Here is a 13,072-nt window from a genome sequence, read left to right as displayed (position 1 = left end):
CAGCTTTCACCTTGAATCATAGTCTCTGTCCCTCCAGTCGTAAATGTTGCAAGTGCAGGATTTTATTCATTCATTCATTCATTCATTGCCAGACGCCATGTATCCCAGACGGGGTGGCCAATGGCTTAGAGTTAATTGTTTTACAGGGAGGGGCACTAATCCTCCACCAACCCCACTTGACATGTAGGGATGCCAACAGCATCTGGTGTTCCCAGGCGGTCACCCATCCAAGTACTAACCAGACCCAACGTTGCTTAACTTCGCTGAGGATTTTATTAATGTGTTAATAAATGCTGTCAGTGCAGTCTGGAGAAATTGCACTGAACCTCGTTCCGAGACATATGCAAAGTTTTATTGCATTTTTTGATACATTGAATCCTACAAATGAAAATAAAAAACTGCACCCAGCTGGCACACTTGAGCATTTTGTTATATGGGCAGAAATCCAAAATGGACCCCGAAAAAATGAAAAATTACAGGATTTGATTACTATTGTCACTAGTTTTACTAATATTACATTATTTAATTCTAGAATTATTTCAAGAAATTCTAGGCATAACAAATTATATTATATACCGGTATGTAAACTGTGAAAAGAAAAATTACTCAATTAATTATAATTGCTTAAAAAAGGCACCAAATGTGATTACCATACCTTGTTAGACCATCACCAGGTATTACCACAATAGTTCGTTTTCATAACAAACTATACAGGGAAAGGATGGAGAGTTAGGTCTTTCTGTCAGTCAATATTTTTAAATATTTAACATGTCTGTTCCAACAAACATATTTAAACCATAATCTTTTTCACGACTAAAATATTCATATCCCTTATATCAGAATGTTAGACCAATTACGCCCTTCAAAATTGATCAAAATGCTTTACATCAAAAATAAATGTTCCTTATAAATATAAAAACACTGATAAACTGAACACATTTACAATAAATATAGTAAGTGTCTGTCAATTCCATGTCCATACTTTCCTCCATACTTTCCTCTTCTTCAACTTACACTCTTGATTTACTTTGAGGAAAGTGGTAGTTAGTTCCATGGCAAGCACAAAACAGTGAGCAAGAAGGTTGTGCTGCAGCACAACTGCAAAGGGCAGTTGAACATGGGGTGCGGGATTGACATCCACACTTGATTAGTTTTAGGATATCAAGTGGTGCAGGAGAAACATCAGGTGGCAAGCCAGTTGGAACCAATATGTTTGAATTAGGATCGTTGGTCCACCCATAATGAAGAGGGTTCATTTCTGGTGGCTCTGGATCAAGGGAGCTTCTCCAAATTGCTACCTGTAAATGGGCTCTATAAACGTGTTCTTCAAATGCTTCTGATGTTGGTGGCAAAGCTTTTAGCTCTGGTGCTGTGGTGAGCCGAAGATTGCCCATCTTTGATTGCCACACAGTATATCTTAAAGATGTCATGTTGTTTTCATTTGGAAAGCCATAACATGCTGCAATGAATTTTGTGGCTTCAGCAGTAACATCAGTCAGCTGATCTTGTTGCTACCCTAATCTAGTACGTGTCTTCCCACTCTTTATTGCCTTTAACATTGCTTCTTTACCAATACCTCATAAATATGAAACATTGTCACAACCTGTAAGAACATGGGGAGGTAACAGACTGTTGAGATCATCTTGATTTTGCTCAGTTGTTGCTTTGATATCTGCACTTGGTCGTGAAGGGCTTGTTCCAACCATTACCATATTGCAGGCAAGATTTGCTTGCTTATAGAAGTGGCATAGCAGGACAAATATGTCTGTGTCATCAGCAACAATTCTAATGCTGTGTCTTCTTGACCTTGCCAAATGGTCAGCTTGCTGCACCAAAATAACATCAGCTTCATCATGTGTAGTGTGCAAGACAGGCCTGCTTCTTCTGATTCCATTACAAAGCTCTACTGGTATTGGTTCCTTACCTGTAATCACAAGGTGTTTGTCATTGTGTGGCAGTAGATCAGTGTGTTCACACAGATATTCACACCTGAGATTAATCACCTGGGATTTATTGTGTGTAACAGACAGTCAGCTCTTCTGTGGTGGCAAAGGTGTTGCCAATGACAGTCTGTGGCATCTACTTGTTTCCTTCCCAGCTCTAGCTGCTCATGTTGCCTCTTTTATGCTTCCACTGTGATATCTGTCAAAGACCAGATGTGTGTTTGCTGCTAAAAGACAATGACATATGTACTGCACAAATTTTAGTATACAATCTTCTATGACACCGAAGGCTGACATACAGTCTTTATGGTACAGGGCATCTGCAGCATGAAGATTACTTACAGCAGATTGGATTCTGGATCGAACTTTTTCAGCCTATTTATCATTTCTTTTTTCACATGTATCAATAAGTACATTTTTGAATGATTTTTCTGAGAATCCATGATCAGCAGTTTGACATTTAACAACACGCCGCCACCTACTTGGATTTTTTGTGTCTAACTCAACGCATTTTTCCCCACAGAATAGACAGTGTTCCTTAACGATAAATGTGGGCTCATCTGAACGACGACTTCTTTTGGCCTCTGGTTTATTACGGAGTTCCTCATCTCGCTGTTTAGATAAATGTCGCTTTATGTGATACTTGGATGTGTAAAAGGAAGCACATTTTCTATGACACTTATATCTAGTGTCACTATCATGACTAAGCTTTTCATGCAGACTGTCACCTCTATGCATGCTAGCTACTCGAAGTCTTCCTACTTTTACATTAAGAAAAGCACCACCATCACTATCACTCAGTTAACATAGTCTTTAAGAAAGCAAGTGTCTTCCATCATGACCTCTTTTCATGGAAACCTGGAACAAAAAAGCATCTGTTAGATACAATCTACCCAACATTATAATAGAATCGTGGTAAAAAAAAAATAATAATAATGCAAACTCCTCTGAAATTTAAATAAAGCAATATGTACAGTATAATTTGATATAGAAGTTTGCTCTCTGAATCTGAAATTAAGATATGTCCCTAAAATATAAACAGCATTGAATTAGGAAATAGCACTTAAATGTTATCTTTATTGTTTTATTGCCTTTGATGATAGCAGTTTATTAACATTCAAAATTGGCACCTGCAAATGATCATAAAAACTTAATGATCGTTTAAGTAAAATGTTACAGTGTGTAGTTTACAGGTGATCATTTTGTTTAGTGCATATTCTGATAGGAAAAGTTAATATTATTATTGCATGAAGGAAATTAGAAACTGAAAAAGATAGCTAAACATGTTTTATTAGCCTCATCATTCATGCAGGCGGCCGTATTGGATTTCGGCCTCCATTTTGAAACGCTCAAGTGTGCCAGCTGGGTACACCTTTTTATTTTGATGGTTACATCCCAAAGTATCAGAAAATGCAATAAAACTTTGTATATGTCTCGGAACGAGGTTCACCCGAAAATGACCATTCTGCCACCAGACTAGTGGTCATGTTACCCTAGACCTTGTTCCGATATCAGATCGTTAATTTTGGAATGGGCTGTCACTAATTTTAGTCATCATCCAATTTCTCCTTTCTTAAGTCTGGAATAATTCTATTCTTTCCACGACTATCATGGTCCATATTCCAGTCATTCGTGATCTTATCCAAATAATTCCTTTCTCTCTACAGTTCAGTGACTCTCTTTATAGTGCACCTGTGTACTCTGAATTCTTTTTCATATCACAGATCTATATGTCTGTGGCTTTTGCCCCGTCACATCTCCTACACTCGTGTTCGTCCATTGCTCAGTCCCTTTGTCGATGTCCTGCGTTCCTATTTTATATCTAGATGGTTTGAGCTTGTCTTTAAGTCGTTGGTTGGAGTCCTCGTGATTTTCTTGATGTCGGCGTTGTCTCTTAGGATGGCTGTTATTTTGTTCTGTAATCCTTTTTGTTTAGGACTACATACATGGGAAGCTAATCAGCCTTTCGGATTACAGTTCCATTGATGTCTTTAAACTTCATAGCTGCAGAGTTTAGTTCAGGGGTGAGAAGAGAATTGCGAATGTGATCTCTTTTCGTGTTTGCCTGCCTCATGTTTTCATGCAAAGGTCATGGGAAGTTGTACTTTGTTTTCCCTCTCTAATCGCTGAATGTCATCCAGCAGCATCTCCAACTCGATACATTTCGCCAGGAGTCTGGGTCGGCTAATGCAGTGACAATTCAGTCCTAGGTTGAGAAAGTACTGTCCCTCCGATAGTGTTGCTTTCCTCAGGTTTATGAACTGGTCGACCTGCTTAGGTATTGTAACAGGTCTTCCATATAAGGAAGCTAACTTTCAACCAACTGTTCCCTTCGATTCTGAAAGGTGGTTAGCTGTTAGGTTGGCCAGGTCTTCCTTGATAAGTTCTGTGTGATTTTTTGTTCTTTCCTGTGTCCGTTTGGGTTGTCCACTTCAGTCTTCTATTTGTCCACTACGTCTTTTTTCTTCACCATTCTTTGAGATAGTTTAATCTTTCTTGTGGGGTGATTCTATTGCTGTTGGCATGGTGAAGGTAAGTATATCTTGGAAGGTCATTTATAATATACAGTATACATATTTTATTGATGTTTGCGGTGGTGATACCATTTTTCAATTAATATGTTCTTTTTTTAATGCTTCTGACGAGGATACGATGTTTGTTCCTTAGTTTATTATGTAAGTTTCCAAATTCCATTTTGATATCTCTAGACGTCTTTTGGTCATCAGTAGGCCATGTTCAGGCAATACTGCTTGGTGGAAACCTCAAGCTAGAAATGATGCTTGGTGCCAAGTGAGCCGGTATTTATGCCTCATGGCGAAATCAGGTGATAGGGGATGGCAGATACTCAGCCAGTCAGAGTACTGAGCATACCCGTGGTCGCTCAGCCATGCAAATAGTGCCCTGTGATTTTCTGCCTGGTGGAAGAGAAGATTCCTGCAGGTGTTGCACGTTTATGGAAGGTTAATTGGTGCAGATGTAAACAGCTTCTGTCATCCTTGGTCTCCTCCTGCTGGGTTCATTATGCAGGATAATAGTAGGTCTTCATTTTTGTTTTTCTGGTTAATGCATGGCTATGTCTTTTGCTGTGGGGCGTTTAATTGCACCATCTTGTAGGTGAGCTGTTATCCTCTTGTACAAGTGGCTGTGGTGAGGTCTAGATACAGTAAAAGTCCTCCCATTCGGCATCTACGGGACCAAGCAGTTGCCAAAAGAGCAGAAACTTCCGAATGACCGGGAAAACCTGCCAAAAAGTTTCTAGCAATCATGGTCGGTCACCCCAATGCAATCACGGAGTCTAGCAGGTATTATTGGTCAACCCTAAATACTAAATATTTAATAAGCAACTTATACTTAATGTATTTAACGATACAATACACATGAACTTGCCTTAACCTCGGTGTATTTACATATGTATACCGTAAAAAGGCAACAGAAAGTTTCCAAACTTTCGAAAGATCCCCTTCACAAAGCCAGACACTCATGAGTCATGATGGCTGCCTGTGCATGCTATATTGGCACCATGGGCGTCCGGAGGGCGGGGGCAAGGGGGGCAGTTGCCCCCCCTTGTAATTCCAGTGCTTCAGTTCTTGTTCAAGGGTGATTGAGTGATTTGAGTCGATTCAAGCATTGTGTTACTTCATGCATTTGATGTAAGTCATGTAACTAATATAAGAATATGCCTATGCCTGTTTGGAGTGTGTGAATTTTGATATATTATAACCGCACATATATGTTTCATTTCTTTTATTTTGCCACCCCCCCCCCTTACAAAAAGTCCTGCTGACGCCCCTGGTTGGAACGCAGAAATCTTCAAAAGCACTAAGCTGAACTTCAAAATGCTCTAAGCTATAGGGGACCTGCTCAAATTCTCGCACTAAATTGGGCTTCAAAACGCGCTAAAACTAGAAGAAAACCTAATATTTATTGGTGGTAAATTATTAAGAAAAGTACTAAATATTTATGAAAAGTGCTAGATCTAGCACCAACAGCGCCAAATTGGCAACTATGGGTGCACGGGTACCAGTAACGAGCTGGTGTCCCATTCGCGGATGCCGATCGGCTCACCATACAGTATGTGCCAGAAGGGCAGAGAACTTTCATAATGGGATTATATATGAATAACGCTGAAAGACCGGAAATACCATAAGACCAGATACCGTATAAGATGACTTTTACTGTATCGAGAATTTAGGCGAGTGCAGCCACCAGTGTTCCATGTATACTGATATACTAGGTTTTCATCCTGAAGAGGATTTGTTGGCAGAAGACAGCTGGCTCTCATGATAAGGTTAGAAGTTCGTCTTGTTTTGTAAAAGCTGCTTAGCTTCTGTTGTGGGTCAATATCAGTGGGTTTTACAGTATTAATCTATCTATCTATCTATCTATCTATTGCCAGACGCCTCAATCCCGTGTGGGGTGGCCACAAACAAATCGCTTCCACTTCGCCCTGTCTCCCGCCATTTCACTGCCCTGTTCCCAACTCACACCCCCCTCTCTGATATACCTCTCCACTCCATCCCTCTATCTCATCCTCGACCTCCCCCTTCCTCTCCCCCCCTCCACCTCACTCACATACACTCTCCTCGTCAGTCTCTCACTCTCCACCCTCTCCACATGGCCAAACCACCTCAGTGTGTTGCTCCTTACGCTTCCTATCACATCCACATCCACACCACAACGCTCCTTTATATCCTCATTTGTCAGCCTGTCTCTCCATGTGACTCCACAGGCTCCTCTTAAATAACTCATTTCCACTGGTCTTACTCTTGACTTGTGTCCCTCCAACAACGTCCAAGCTTCACTTCCATACGTTAGAGCTGGTATCACAATACTGTCATGTAGTAACTTTTTCACTTCCATGCTCACTTCCCTGCTTCTTATCGCTACTTTCAAGGAACCAGCAACCTTTCTTCCTTGTTGTACCATTTCAAGCACTTCACCCTCCAAACTTCCAACCTTACTCATCACACTCCCCAAGTACTTAAACGTACACACATTTTCCAATTCCTCACCATCCAACCTCACTGCACATTTACTGACTTCACCTGTCTCAAAGACCATCACTTTACCCTTCCTTACATTCACCTTTAGATTCCATTTCTTACACACTTTCCCAAACTCATCCACCAAGCCTTGCAGCTCCCCTTCGTATTCACTTAAAACACAGTATCATCTGCAAATAACAGATCAGGGAGTTTCCAAACACTACCCTTTCTCACTAGGGTCACTCCAACATCCCCTGCCTTACCTTGTATCTCTTTTATTACCCCATCCATGTACAGATTGAACAACCATGGAGACATGACACATCTCTGCTTCAACCCAACCTTGAAAGAGAAAAATTCACTCAGTTCACCTTCCACACGCACTGCAGCCTTAGCACCATCATACATACTCTTCACAGCATTCAGCAACTTCCCATCTACTCCATATATTCTTAACACTTTCCACAATCCTTGTCTATCCACCCTGTCATATGCTTTCTCCAAATCCATGAATGCTGCATACAACTTCTTTCTCTTCTCTAGAAACTTTTCCACAAAAGATCTAAGAATGAATATCTGATCTACACAGCCTCTTCCCTTCCTAAAGCCTCCCTGTTCTTTTCCAGCTAATGCCTCTGTTATTTCCCTAACTCTGTCAATAACTATCCTACAATACACTTTTCCTATTACACTAAGAAGACAAATGCCCCTGTGATTACCATACACTTTTTTTCCGTTTCCTTTGTACAAGGGAATAATTATACCTGACTTCCAATCCTCCGGGTCTCTACTTTCCTCCCAGGCCAATCTGCACATCTTCCACATCCATTCTACTACTATCTCTCCGCCATGCTTCAGCACTTCACCACACAATCCATCAATTCCTGGGGCTTTCCTCAATTTGACTTTCTTCAATTTAGTATTAATGTATGTATTTCATTGTTCCTAGCGAGTTCACCATCCTTGCATGCAGATGACATAAATTTCCTGTAACAGAGTAGAGGTTAATGTTCGTAATATATGTACAGTACACATAATTCAGTGTCTCTCTGTGGGTTTGTCCGCTACAGAGGTCCACAATTTTCAGGATAAATAAAGGAAAACTTGCAGTGCCATAAACAAAACAAAAAGTAATTAACTAATACCTTAGAAATTAGTCCTTGGGGGTCAGGGAAAGGGGACTTTATCATGATTCAACAAGAAAATATCCAGAGTGTTTAAGGTAGGGGAATGCAATTTGTATGTATGTATGTAGGCTACTTAGGCCCAGTTAGGTAGTGGGGACAATATATTTGGAGAATCATTGTGGGACCCACTCCCCATGATCGACTTCCTATGATAATATCTACAGTTTTCAAGATAAAGTAAGAAAATTCGTATGTGTCTCCATACACTCCCAGTCAGGTCATGGACACCATAGGAACTAAGCGTAGATGTTGGGAGAACGGGTGCAGTCCCCAGTGCCAACCCTCATTCAAAACATCCGTAACTTGGTTCACTCGAACACTGATGGGTGAGCCAGGTTACGGACAAATTTAATCAATTTCAGGGGAGTATGCAGTTGTGAGGTGGGTAACTAGGTCTATATGTAGGACCTTCAGTTCCAGGAGAGTGCCCTAAGAAGAATGAAGTTGTCGGAGATAGAACAAAGGAAAAATAAAACGTATTTAGATTAAAAGACTTGACCCTTTCGGTGAGATGATGTCCTCTGTTAATAGTTCTCTCATCTTGGTACTTTCTCATTCCCTAATTTTGGATCCATCTTCACCTCATCCTTAGGTTTGAAGCGATACGATTTCCCCAATGATAATGATAATACTGGTAGATAATATGTCAAAATAACCAATAGATATCCTGTGCATTCATTTCACAGCCCATGTATGGACTCCATGGTTTTAAACTGGTTTACTGACGCCGCTAATTAATTCAGCTTAATTGGCTGGTGAGGGATAAGTGCGGCTCGCCCACCATTTTATTATACATTCCCGGAAGCCGGTGATAACCCTAGGCCGAAGCGGTCATGTGGCCGGTAATACTGGGGCTCTCTCGGTTAGAAGGGCCAATTAACCAGCTATTGATTTCATGAATTTGATTGGAGTTTATTGTTCAGACGATAAATGCGAAATTTCCCCACTTTCGAAACGAATTGGATTTTAAAAAGCTGACTACATGATGTAGACGTCTTCATGTTTTAAAAGTCATTAACGGTGATTAATTTCCCTTAAACCACTATCAGCCACAATCTAGCCTCCCGATCCGATAAAGGGGAACTACAATCAGCCTCATTCTAGCCTTTGATTCCCTGATTTTGGATTTGGGGCTGGTGGCTTGAATATAGTTTCTCAGAGTGTGGCAACATGCCCTGTTCCACGCCAACACCCATAACCGACCCCCAGCCGATACCAGCTGCCGATAGCTACGGTGGGGGTCACACATCCCTGCCCCTGTTACTACCTGTGTCTCCCACCCTCCCTCGCATCTGATATCGCTATAAGAGGACGACATGCAGGAAAACCTTGCTAAATATTTGAGTTGTGACACTAAATGCGATTTTTACAATGAAGGGTTAGTGATAGTAAATAATAATAGTGAGGATGAACATCACGGTCATAAAAGACAAGAAAGAAGCTGAAGATGTTGTACTGTCAATATGCAGTTTCGGATACTGACTGGCGAGAGCTGTCACCCGTGTTGTTTTTTCTCATCACTACCCCATTTATGTTTTCTTTCCTTCTTTTCTGTACAAAATTTGTGCCGTAGCTTGTCCCCTACATATCCACAAGTCAAAAGTAAGAGTTCAATTTAATACCAAGTGTTCAGGTAAGTAATAAGTTAACAAAATCAATCATCAACGTCAGTATAAGTATATCAGTAACCTTAAGTCCATATGTGTTGTAACTGCAAATAATCTGTAGTCAGTATTTACAAATAGTAGTAAGTGAGGATGAATATTCTGAGCATGAAGATGATGAAAACATTGAATGTGAAAGTTTCTTGGCCTCAACTAGCCTGCGTCGGAAGCCAACTGTCAAACTCATGCTTATGTCTCACTTCCTCCACCATCCACCTCACCTACAAGGATGAATTACACTTGCCCTCCACCTAATAGCCTGTCGTCTCTGTATTCGTTTTTCATGGAAATTATTATTTTTATTTATTTTTTTTTTTGTTGCCACTTACAAATGTCCACTTTATCAACTTTCACCATTATCCACTCATCTGATATGATCTCATTTCCATTTTCAAGCAGTTTGTTGTTATAACCAATTCAGCTTGTAGTATAAACATTTTTGTTGTCATACATTGCCTTTTACAAACCCAGTCATCAGTCCATTTACTGGAAGTGGTACTGATGTGCATGATATATACATAATATGTCCTCGTTAGTTTTCCCACTATGCTTATTTTTAGGCATGTAATGTTGGTAGATTTTGGTTGTTTCGAGCTTCTCTGACGATGGTGAAGTGGAACTGAGGTGGTACTGAAGCGTTTTGGAAGTGGTATTGAAGAGATAATAAAGAGTGGTACTGAAGAGATACTGAAGAGTGGTACTGATGAGATAGTGATGAGTGGTATTGAAGAAACACTGAAGAAGCGATAATGTTGTAGTGAAATGTTCACGACTAGCACACTATTAAGTGTTATCTTTTTACTTCTGATATAATTATGACGCTTCCTTACATTTTTCGTAGCCATGACCTACAGCGGGGGCTGATAGGTGAACTGTGACTGAAGGGTGTTCAAGTAGTGCCTGCCAATACATGACTGACACTTGGTCTTCACCCACTCAGAGCATTACTAAATTATTTTCGGAAAGATACACAAGATTGTATTACTATATTTTATTCCCGTATTTTAGGTAAATGAGCTCCCTCAAATGAGGTAGAATATAGAAACTCATTACTGAAGTTTGACAGAAGATCCCAAAATGATACTTGGGTACTAACCTCGAAATCAAAGAGCTTTACCTCTGTGAATTTGGTGAAATTCAGGGAGGAACAAATCCGATTTTTGTTGCAATTACGAGATACCTACCGTCAATTTTTTGCGTAATTAAAGGGATGTCACGGTAGGATATATATATATATATATATATATATATATATATATATATATATATATATATATATATATATATATATATATATACTACGAGAGTTAAAGGTTCCTGTATTAATACTCGCCGGTTCCTTTGCCCGCTGATAGCCACATAAAATCGTCTGGCTGCAGATGGAAAAAATAATTCGAGCTCTCACTCCCTTTATATTGTGTTTTTTCTAACCTGCCAAGAACCCGTAACTCCTTTCTGTTGAGTGTATGACTAGATGTAGCCAGTGTAAGGCTAAGTACCGTCAGAAATGAGTTGATTTTTAACCAAGAAAACTCATTCCTACCCAGTAACTAAGGCTCAGCAATAATCTTGCAACTAATACTTAGTATTCCAGGTGAGGGAGTGTCCGAGTTCCGTTAGGTGAAACGCACATCCCTGCAGCCATCAACCACCTCTGATCAGAAATAACATAAGAAATTGCCTGACCCAATTGTCTGCAGCCATACATTACAAGAGTTGTTGCTGTTGTTGTCAAAGTTCCTCTGAACGTGATCTGGTAGACTGAAGGTAAAAGCTGACTGCAGGCTAAAGTTGCCGTCCTTCTGCAATCCACTAACTTCTCGGGAGACATGGAGGACATTGAAGAGCCTCTGTAGGCTACTCGTACTCGCATAGTCAATTGTCCGGTTACATCAGAGCCATCATGTGAAGGCATCCCTTTTCAACACTACATTGGTTGTGATGAGCAGCTACGGGTCGTATTCTGTGTGGCTTTGGGGATCTCATAACGCCTCTTTCTTAACAGTTACTTTTGCATAATACACCTCAATATCCTCCTGTATATTATTGTTGCAGACTAAGACGATATATTGTATAACGATCTAAAAACATACAGAGAGTATTCAAGCGTAATATGCAAAATATCTCGCTTAACAAGAGGTGCTACGAAGCCCCCACTGCCACAAATAATATAGTCCTACACACAACACATAGACAAGCCACACCACATATGACTGGAAATACACCACCCTGATAATATCTTCATAGTGACACATACCGCGATGTAACATAACACTATATAGTAACCTTACACGGGCAGCTCACTCACCACACTAACCACACATCCATACCCCACAGACTGAAATTACAGCTCTCTGAAAACTCACAACACTGACCATAACACACACACACACACACACACACACACACACACACACACACACACACAAACCACTAGCCATAGACACCCCCCATGCACACACACGTGAACAGTATCTCAAAATTTTATATTTTGTCCTAGGGAAGTACTCTGATAATTTAGACTAGGGAGTGTCCTTAGTAAGACTCAAACTCTCTCTCTCTCTCTCTCTCTCTATACATTATATATATATATATATATATATATATATATATATATATATATATAGATAGATAGATAGATAGATAGATAGATAGATAGATATAGATAGATAGATAGATAGATAGGTAGATAGATAGATAGATCTATAGATAGATATATCAGTTAGGAAAAAAGATGCACATATTGTCCATTGTTGTTGTTAGACAAGCACTGTGCCGAGTACAGAGAAAAAGTGAAGACAGATCCAGTGTGTAATATTATGTTTAGGAAAATAGTTTAATAAAAAATAACTCACCATCCACTCACTCAATGTAGTGCTGCTCTCGGGTGTCTGCCCTTTCCTCTCCTCCATCCCTCTTTCCTTCCATCCTCTTCTGTCTTCCTTTCGTTCATTCTTTCCTTGTCCTTCTGCCTGTGAGCAACTTTACACTCCCTCTTCTGTCTTTCTTTCCTTCATTCTTTTCTCTTCCTTCTGCCTATGGGTGACTCTACACTGAGTGACAAGCCAAATGGTTTTCTGTACACCAGGAAACCATTTACTACGCTGGGTGGTAACCATATAACCAAATTTTGGCGTCTGGTGGTTTGGTGGGTAATTATTGCGCTCCAATCGGATTGAGCAGGTGAAGGTTTATATCCAAGGGAAGGTTGGAGTTGATTGCTCATGTAATGCCACTCAGGGATGAGTGAGGCTGGTCACTCTCATCTTAAATGTCGGGACCAACTGCCTAGC

The sequence above is a fragment of the Coenobita brevimanus genome, chromosome 14 (genome assembly GCF_032717465.1).
Source record: "Coenobita brevimanus isolate Jiangsu-jjx chromosome 14, ASM3271746v2, whole genome shotgun sequence".
In the NCBI taxonomy this organism is placed as follows: Eukaryota; Metazoa; Arthropoda; class Malacostraca; order Decapoda; family Coenobitidae; genus Coenobita; species Coenobita brevimanus.
This window is presented reverse-complemented; position numbering follows the sequence as displayed.